Consider the following 10,174-nt stretch of genomic DNA (forward strand, 5'->3'; position numbering starts at 1 on the left):
ACTGGGGCCCACAGTTCATAGCGTGGGCCCAGAGACAAGTCACACGTCACCACATTGCTTGGAGGTACTAGAGCTCTGCCTCCCTCTGACCCCCAGTCTGTGCCAGGGGTAGGCAGCTGCCCCCTCCTTTGCCGCTACTGGGACTGACTCCCCACTGGGGACCAGGGGCTGGCTCAGACCCTGCAGAGCTGTGCGGCCTGCACGCCGGACGGGCACCCCCAGAAGCGTCCACGGGTCCTAGACCAGCGCCCTCCTTGCCGCCGGCCGTGCTCCAGGCCACGTGGCTCTCCGAAGCCAGAGGCCTCCGCCCGAGCTCCGGCAGTGGGCGCAGCAGACCCCCCATGCTGGCTTCCTGCAGGGGTCTCGTGCCCGCCAACCAAACGGGGCCTCCCGGGAGCGCGAGCTGGCAGTTTGGAGGAAGGTGGCCTTAGGTGCCCAGACGGGCCGGCACAAAGAGCCAGTTTTTCCGGGGTGACGAGCAGAGAGCTGGGACCCTAAAGCCTCCGTCTGGGCCGACTGGCCCTTCGTTCACCTGTCAGGTCCCCTTCAGCCTTAGCCCCGGGGTGGCCCCTGCAGCTGCACGACCCGGGAGGAAGGACACCAGGCCGGCGTTTGGTCCCCTGGGCTACCCGGCAGGTCAGGACGAGGCGAAGGGGGTCGGGGACGCCGGGAGGCCCCATGAGGCCCAGGGAGAGCAAAGCCCACGGCGAGCCCCCTCCCCACCACGGCCAAGCCGGGCTCGCCAGGCCCGCCTGCCCGGGGAGCAGCGCCCCCGCCCGGGTACTCACCAGCTCTGGCGAGGCCTCCCCCTGGCGTGGTGGCAGGCGCCCCTCTCAGGCCGGACTCCCCATCGGGAGAGGCCAGCGGCACTAATCAGCCGCCTGGCGTGGTGCGAGCCGCGTGGCTGGGCCTTAATTGACACCAGGTGGCCCCTCCCCAGGGACAGGCTGGGAGGTGGTTCTGCAGGGCCGGGAGGCCGAAGCCAGGGCAGGGGGGCTGCACCCAGGCCCGGCCGGTTCAGGCCTCCCCTGGAGAGAGCGGGGCGGTCAGGCGGCCGCCGGCCACCCCTCCCCTCCTCTCCGGCCGGCCGCCTCCATCGCACACCCAGCCCTGCTTCCCTAGGCTCTGACCTTTCATTTCAGAGGCGGCAGCAGCAGTGACAGCGTCTGTCCAGGAGGAGTGTGGCTCAGGTTTCCCCCCAGCTGGACAGGGGCAGCCGGGAGTGTGAGTGCTGGGTCTGCAGTGGCCAGGCTGGGTCCGCAGGATCCTGAGGAGGGCCACCCACTGTGCTCCCAAAGGACCCCCCCCAACCACCGCCCTGAACCATTTTTATTGAACACTTATTATGTGCCAGGCCCTGCACAGTGCCCTCGCGGTACCCCGTGAACTCTCTCGGGCCCTGAGAGTTGGGTATTTATTAACTCCACCTAGTAGGTGAAAAAACCGAGGCTCAGAGAAGCTAAGTTTCTTTCCTAAGATCACACAGCAGGAGAGACACCAAGTCAGGGATTTTAACCACTCCCTGCAAAGTAAGGCATCATTTTTTAGATAGGGAAATTGAGGCTCAGAGACAGGCAGCCGGGTCTCAAGGTCATACAGCAAAGTGTGAATTTGGATTTGCCACCAGTCGTATTGGGCCAGGTTGCCTGGAAAAACAAAGTCCATGTTTATGCTGAAACATAAGCTTTCTCTCCTAAACCGCATGCGTCCCTGCTTATATTAGGGCTCCGAGTTTGAGCCATAACTGGGGTTTAGGGGAAAGAACATTGGACATAGACTCAGAAGACCTGTGCCGAACTTGCTGTGTGACCTTGAGCAAGTGACTCTTCCTCTCTGGGCTTTGCTGAAGCTGCAGTGAACACCAAATGGGACACCATGTTGAAAGGGCTTTGTGACTGGGACACACAAGGCAGGATTGGGGAGTGCTTATTCTGCCTCAGTACCCCTTCTCAGAGGCCCCAACCCCTGCCCTCTCCCCTCACTGCCAGGGGCAGCAGGACCCAGCAGTTAAGAGCACACACAGGCTCTGCCATCTCACAGATGTGGGTTCAAACCCTGGCTCTTCCTCACCAACTGGGTGACCTTCAGAGGTCACTTCCCTGCTCCAGGGCTCAATTTCTCATCTCTAAGATGTGCTAAAGAGCACCGCCTCCCTGCCTGGGCTGAGTGACATTAAATGAGAAAATGCCCAGCACCTGCCTCTTTACTCAGTAACATTTATTGAGCACCTACTATGTGTGTGTCATCGTGCTGGGCACATAATGGTGGACAAAATAGAGTCAGTCTGTGTCCTGGTGATGGACACAGACAGTAAATAAAAACAAATATATATGTAATTCCTTGTAGAACGTCCTCCAAAAATAGAAGTAGCTATTATTGTCCACGCACTTATTTAACAAAAGAAGTTGACCACCTACTATGTGCCACATACTGTTACAGGCACTGAGCATATAGCAGTGAACAGTGCATACGGGTCCCTGTCCACATGGACTTGACAATTTCTAATAATTAACCATGACAATTCATAGCAATAATAATTATTATAATACCATTCCCAGGCAGGACAGTTTCACCCTCCCCCCCCACGACCACTATGTGCCTTGGTTTCTTCACTGGTAGAATAACATGCCTGTCTGCTGGGTCTGCCCCTCAGGGAGCTCCAAGGTGGAGCATGCCATTCCAGAATGTTCTTAGGTCTAATCCTCAGTGAGGCTCATGGGCTCATTTTGGTCTGACTTAAGGACACTCTGGCAGGGAGCTGATCCCTCTGGCCCAGGCCCAGATCCCACAGGGGCTGGGAGAAGAAGCTGAGCCCGTGACTCAGCCGGCCTGGCTTGTCAGGCTGAGAAGGAAGCAGGCAGCTGGCTGGGCTGTCAGCCATGGGGCCCTCCTGAGCCAGACATGTGACAGGTGCCTGGGGTACACACTGGGGCCTCAAGATGACAAAGGAAGGGCTCTGAGGTCAGGTGACTGCACCCTAGCCCCTGGTGTGAGAATATTCTAGTAAGAAGCAGTGAGAAATCACAGAGTGGGCTGCCTTGTGAGGGAATGAGCTCTCCGTCAGTCAAAGAATTCCAGCAGGATGCTGTAAAGGGTACTCCAGAAATGGGGAGAGCGTTCTAAAAAAGCTAGTTGATTTTTCCCCCTCCTCCAGGCCTAATGTTGGACATCACCTTCTCTTGGAAGCTTTTTCTGAGTCCCTTTTCCACCCTAGGCAGGTGCTTCCCCTGAGCTCCCCAGCCCCGGGGCTCACCCCTGCCCCAACACTTACCACTCGGTGCCAGAATGAACTGTTCATTTGTCCAACTTGCCCATAAGACTGAGCTCCACCTCCTCTGTTCCATCCACACCATTAAACCCCCAGTACCCAAGCACAGAGCATGGCACACAGTAGGTGCTCAGCAAACGTTTCTTGTATTAATAAAAGTACAGATCGCAATGATCATCTACAACGCCCTTTCTTACTTTGAGCATTTGAGCCTTTGACAGTGAGGAGCCCTGCCATTTCATTCATTCTTCATTCAACAAATATTTCCTGAGCACCTACTATGTGCCAGGCACTGCTCTAGGTACTGGAGATACAACGATAACCAAAAAATCCCTGCCTTCATGGAGTCTACCATCTCGTGACTGTACCTTTAACTAGGTAATTTTCACAGGTGTTTCTATTAATAGCAATAACAGCCATTGCCATATACCAGGGTTTCTCAACCTCACCGCTATTGGATAATTCTTTGGGGTGGGGGTGAGGGCTCTCCTGTGCACGGTAGGAGGTTTAGCAACATGTCTGGACTCCGCCCATTAAACACCAATAGCAACCTCCCCCCTCTAGATGTGACACCCCAAATGTTTCCAGACATCGTCAAATGCCCTGGGGGAACAATCACCCCTAGTTGCTAACCACAGTCATATATTAAGCACCTGCTATGGGACATGCACTTTGCATTCATTAATTTACTTCATCTCTAAAATAACTCCAGGAGGCAGGGGTAATTATTTTCATTTTACAGATGAGGAAACAGAAAAGATTAGTTGCTTGCTTACGGCCCCAGCTCTGCGCACGCAGCCCTGGGTGTGCAGCTTTTCAGCATGCCTGTGCAGAAGGCAGGACTGGCGGACGCTCAGAGCTTGGGTACCGGCTGCGGAGACCAGTCTCAGAGCAGCATGTTCCTTGTCTGGGCTCCCACAGGCATCTGCTGTCAGCCTGGAGCTGAATTCTCTTCTGGTTCCACCCTGCGGCCACTTGCAGGGCGCAGGGACTGACACCCAGTAGGCCTTCGAGAGCAGCAACAGCTGGGAGAAATACGCTGAAAGCCACAGAACTAATTATAAGTTTTCTAGTAGCCACGTTAAAAAGGTGAAACGAAACAGGTGAAATTAATTATAGTAATTATTTTATTTAACTCAGTCTAGTCGAAAATGATCATGTCAATATGTAATCATTATACAAAATTATTAAGCAGATAGTTTACACTCTTTCTGGGGTTTTTTTTGGAACATCTTAGAAATCCAGTGTGTATTTTACACATATATCTCCATTCAGACTCATCACGTTTCAAGGGCTCAAAAAACTAAACGTAGCCTGTGGCTTCTGTATTGGGCAACGCCATTCTGGGAAGTCTTGTTGATCGAGGGAATGAAGACAGGAGATGGATATTCTCAGCTCAGTGGGTAAGGTGTCCCTGGGCCCACAGATCCCGTGGGCTGCCACATGGTACTGTTTTTCATTACTCATCTCTCTGTCCTCCAAGTTCATCCGTCTTTTGTCCTTGGAGCCCAGCCCCAGTGCCAGGCACTTGTAGGAGAAGTGGTGCGGTCTGGTGGCTTGGAATCAGGGGCCTGGCGTAAATCCTGGCTTAACTACACAGCTGCATGACTCTGAGCCTCAGTTTCGTCATCTGGAAAGTGGGGGTGAGGACAGTGTCACCTGGTGCAGCACTGCTCAGTGGAACTTTCTGGCATGATGGCCATGTGGGCACTAAGGTGGTAACCTCCACCCACATGTGGCTATCAAGCACGTGAAATGTGGCAGGTCCGATGGCGGAACTGATTTTCAAATTTTAATTTTAACTAAATTTAAATTTAAATAACCACACGTGGCTAGTGGCTATGGTATCAGATAGCACAGCTTCCCAGTGTTATTGCGGGGATGAAGTCTAAAGCTCCTGGCCCAGAGCAAGGCCTACACCACCTGGTGCCTAGTTTACCAGGCTGGAGGGGCTATAAAGATAGTGTGCAGAGGTCCCTCTAGAGTATTCAGGGTACTGATGTGGGTGTGAGGAAACTGCCCCAAGGCCCAGGAAAGAAGCCTCTGAGGGGATTAGGGTGGGGCCATTTGAAATGCAAATATCTTGATACAATTTACTGGGATGAGGAGGGCCCTGAAAGCCTCAACCCTCAGAAGGAGCCTGCTCTTTCAGAGGTGCTGGAAGGCTGCAAACTCATTCCTTGCATCTTGAAAGTCAACCTTTGATGGGAAGATGAAAAGGAAAGTGAAGGGTAGATAGAACCAGGCAGACCACAGAATTGAGTTGGGGGCAGGGGGAGGTGGAGCCCACAGGATTGTCTAAACTGTGAGCAATGGGGATGAAGGGTGCCTGCTACCTTGAAATAGCATTGACCTTTCTCTGGGTGATCTATCATAAAACTGGTAATAGTAGCTATCAGTTATTGAGGGCTAACTATGTGCCTGGCACAGTGTTAAATGGCTTAACCTGTATTATATCATTTAATGCTCACAATAACTCTATGGCACAGAGACTAGTATTGTCTCCATTATATGAATGGTGAAACTGAGGCTCAGAGAGGTTGAGCAACCTGCCCAAGGTCACACAGCAACAGAGCTAGGATTCCAACGCAAGTCTGGCTGACTGTGAAGCCCTGGCTCTTTTCTCCACTGTTCCCTTGATACTGTTCCCTTGTGCAACTCCATTTATCTTTCCATAGCTTCTCAGTAATTTTACATCAATCTTGATATTAGTTTTATAAGGTCATGTCATACTGCCATTTGGTGATGATGAAAAAACTGGGCCACCAATAGGTTCAACAACTTATCTAATAAAATATTAGTGTTAAGAACATTGTTAATGAAATTGATTCTGAAATTGGTTTATACAATGTTTTTATATTTAAAAATAAAGCCTGTCATCTTTTCTCACTCGGATCTTTCTAATTTACTTAGAGGGTCACTGTTTTCATCCTCTTGGCTCTGGATGTTTTGTAATGCCCCTTTGCAAGAAGAAATAACATTAAGACCTGACATCGTATCACGTAAATGATGAGCAGAGATCTGGGCTAGAGACCAGGTCTTCAGGTTTGTTTGGTTTGCAAGTAACAAAAAAAAAATTATAACTGAGCTTTGGGGAAAAGAGGAGGAAAGGGGAAGAATTGATTAGAATACAGAGCACCTGGAGAATCCAAGGAATCTGAGGAAATGCAAAAACCAAGTCTGCTCTGGGGATGTCAGCAGTAGAAATTCTTGAACCTTCTTTGAGTCACATAAGTAGTGTATTAGCTCCTAATACTATTCAATTCCTCTCTGCAAGCCCCAGTTCAGAATTCTAAATTCCCAGGGAAGGACATCTGATTGGCCAAGTCTAGGTCGGGTGTCTACCCCTAAACCAATCAGCTATGGGTGGGCAGGGCCAAATCATACAATCATGGAGCAGAAAGGACTGCTGGGATATATACATCCACATGGAGAAGAGAGGGTGGGCAGCCCGAAAAGAGAGGGACCCTTACCTTTGGCAAAGAACCTTCTTCCCAAACCCAATCCCATGTGGCTGGATGTCCTCTCACTGTCCCACTCCAAACAGACCTGTCTCCTCCTTCCCTAGAGAGTGCTGACAATTCTGTAATGCAGAAGTCAGCAAACAATTTCTGTAAAGGACCAGATAGTAAATATTTTTAGCCTCACAGACCATACAGTGTGTGTGGCTGTGTTCCAATAAAACATTATTTATGGACACTGAAATTTGAATTCCATATAATTTTCATATGTCACAGAATCTTCTGACTTTTTTCAACCATTTAAAAATATAAGAGTCATTCTTATCTTGTGGGCTGTGCAAAACTAGGTGGCTGGTCAGAAGGGGTTTGGGGGCTGGAGGTTGCAGATCCCCTGCTGTAATGAAAGTAACATTAAGTCCTTTGATCTGAATCTTTACTTCAAGATAGAGAAAGCAACAAGGGAACCAAACATCACTTCAAATATGTCACAAGTGAAAACTAAATTAGCCTTAAGAGGACTTAATTTAATATGTAGTAAAACAGTTGCAAATCTGGCCTCAGTGAGTGATGCTGGTCAATTCACCTCTTCCTCCAATTCAATGTCTAGGGGACATCACTCAGCTATGTTTCACATCTGCCTCCTTGTCAAGGTGGTATTAGCAATTTCTTATTTTTTGAAGAACTTCTAGCCATTATTCTTTAAGTGGGATCTGATTTTCCTTTAAAAAAAAATCTCATTGAGATTGGAAAATGCCACATAGAACACGGAATCAGGACGGCGCTGAACAAGAAAATCACAGACCTGCTCCCCACCCTCTCCCCCGAAGCCTAGCTCCATAGTCAGGCTGCTGGTATGGAGTCGGATATTAAAAAAAAAGAGGAAGCAATCAAATAAATTGAAATCCTCAGAGGTCTGGTTAGAGGCATTGAAGCTTCATTCTTTCTGGATGAAAAGTCTGAGGGGAAGGAGCCCAGTGCTAGAGGGGACCCCATGCCAGAGCTTCAAGCTCCAGCCCGTGTTCTGGGAGTACCTTCTGACAGGGAGTGGGGTCGGGGGAGGTGCTGGGTCTGCAGCTTCCAGGTGAGGACATCACAGGTGCGCCATTGCCCAATAGCCAGTCTTTCTTGTAGAGACCGATCTCTTGGGTTCGTGGGCTAGAGAGAGCTGCTACAAACCCCAAAGACACATAGGTTCCAATAATAGCCTAATAACAATGGCAGGTATCAGCCTTTCTTGAATTCTGAGCTAGCCTCCATGCTAAATGGTTCACACATATCATCTCCCTGGATGCGATTATCATCCCTATATGATGCCTGAGGAAACTGAGGCTCAGAGAATGGCACAGGTGACTTAGTTTGGGTTCTCCCAGAAGCAGACCCTAAGGAGCCACGTGCAACTCATTTATTAAAGATGTGATGGGTAAGGGGGCGGGTTGGGGAAAAGGCAGGCAAGGAGCCATTTCAGGCTAGGTTCCAGCCTCAGCCTGGTCCTGTGGGGGACTCTGGAGTGTAAGGTACACCTTGGAGGTCATCTTCCTTCAAGGCAAGGGCTGCCGCCTGGCTTGGTACTTCTGCACCAGTCAGTCAAGGCTAACAGCTGAAGTTGGAGAGATCTTATTTAAGATTTTGCTTTGTTTTTTGACAAAGCAAAATAAAACGCCAAGACAATATATCAGTTTCCCTAATTTTTTTTTTCCTTTTCATCTGACAGTCTGGGAAACATGGACTCTGAAACTGCATGGTCTGCAAGGGGTCCAAGAATATATTTCAACTTTTTCCCATGGCTGAGAGCAACGTTTCTCAAAGCACCCCATGGGATATGAATCCTCTAAGATACAGTAAACAAAGGGTTCTGGGGCCAAATAAGTTGGGAAACCTACACACTGTAGCCCACTCTGGCAGAGTGTATGAGGTACATGAGCATATTAAAGGCTATGACAAGTCCTGCAGCAAAGAGACAACACCTTAGTTTCATCCAGTGCTCCTGTGCTTTTTGACCACACTCAATAGCCTGCCACGAGCATATTTCAGGAAAACTCTGGGCACTGGCTGAAGCCACTGTTAGTGTCTAAGAATGCATTAAACCTTGCTTAGCTTGCAGGTGGCACTGTGCCTAGGAACAGGCTGATGGGAGATGAGGGTCTCAGTTTGGGCAAAGGTGAGGAGGACCCCAGGGGCCAGAAGGGTTTGCGAGGCCTTGTCCCTGCCACTGGGCAGCCGGGTGGCCTCCTCTGTGGTTGTTTCTCACTCCCAGGCACTTTCCCAGCAGCCTGTGCACGGAGGTTAATGAGCTGTTCAGTTCCGTTGACTTGCAAGGCCTCCCTTACTCAGCTCAACACCTGCTATGCCTGATTGATGGTGGCCCTGCGGCCACAGAGTACCACAAGCCAGAACCGGGACAATCAATTAGTTCCAGGCCCCAGGGAAAACTCTGTCCCCTTCTCTTCTGCTTGAAATAGAAGAGGTGGGGATGGAAGTTTCTGGTCCGTCTCACACTTTCTTCCCACGTCAACACTATCCCAGGGCTAAATGTCAGATCTGGGCTTGAAATATCTAATGTTCATTGGTTGCTTATGTCAGGAAGTGTGTTAAGTATCTTACCTGCTTTTAATCCTGATCACAGCTCTCGGAAGTGAGAGCAATTATTATCCCAATTTTACAGTTAAAGAATTTGAGGCTCTGACAGTTGACATCACTGCCCAGCCAGGTCACATAGCTGGTCTAAGTAACATAGCCCAGGACTGACATTCAGATGCTATGGGAGACCTTTGCTTCTCAGAACCTCAGTTTCCCCCTCTGTAAAATGGGGCAACTTGTACCACCCACCACATTTGATCATGATGAGAGGGAAGAAATCATGCTTGTGAAGGTAGGTCAGCAAATTTAGAGCATTATATACCAGGTGATATTCTCTGAGACAGACAATGGCGGTGGGCTGGGGCCTGAGTCACCTCCCAGCAGAGATGGGGCACTCTGGGGTGCAGAAACTCAGCGTGGAGCTTGTTCTTTACTCACTAAGGCTGGCCCCACACCATAGCCATACTAGTAACAAATACTAACACTAGCAACTAACATCCATAGAGCATTTACTAGAGGCTGGCACTGCTCCAAGTTAATCCATGTAAGCCTCACGACACTGGGAGCTCGGTACTAGAGGTACAATAATTATGCCTATTCTACAGATATGGAAATGAAGGCTCAGGGAAGCTAAGCGACTTGCCCAAGGCCACACAGCTTGCCTGTGGTAGAGCTAGAATTTGACTCCAGGTCCATCAACGTGCCCTTGCTCCTGGAGTGTGTGCTGGGAAGAACTTACTGGGACAGAGGAGGCCAGCTCTTCTCTCTCTCTGCAGCACGGTCTCCAGGGAGGGAGTTGGGAATTTGAGTCAGAGTTACCCTGTAGTTTGTTTCCCCAGCTCTCAGTCCCTCCTGCTTTGAATGAGTT

General features: G+C 50.0%; 1 protein-coding gene and 1 long non-coding RNA gene across 5 annotated transcripts in view; one reads left to right on the forward strand and one right to left on the reverse strand.

Moving 5' to 3' along the window:
* The window catches only part of NOS1 (nitric oxide synthase 1), a 200,128-nt gene extending 190,043 nt beyond the window's left edge, over positions 1-10,085 (reverse strand). For all 4 annotated transcript variants that reach the window (XM_082355693.1, XM_082355691.1, XM_082355694.1 and 1 more), the window contains exon 1: positions 789-10,085. The gene's annotated coding sequence lies outside the window, so the exon portion shown is untranslated. The remainder of the gene's footprint in view (positions 1-788) is intronic.
* The window catches only part of LOC309611398, a 545,103-nt gene that overhangs the window by 277,133 nt on the left and 257,796 nt on the right, over positions 1-10,174 (forward strand). The window lies entirely within an intron of this gene.

This window comes from Balaenoptera borealis, assembly GCF_965194805.1.
Source record: "Balaenoptera borealis genome assembly, chromosome: 14".
Lineage (NCBI taxonomy): Eukaryota > Metazoa > Chordata > Mammalia > Artiodactyla > Balaenopteridae > Balaenoptera > Balaenoptera borealis.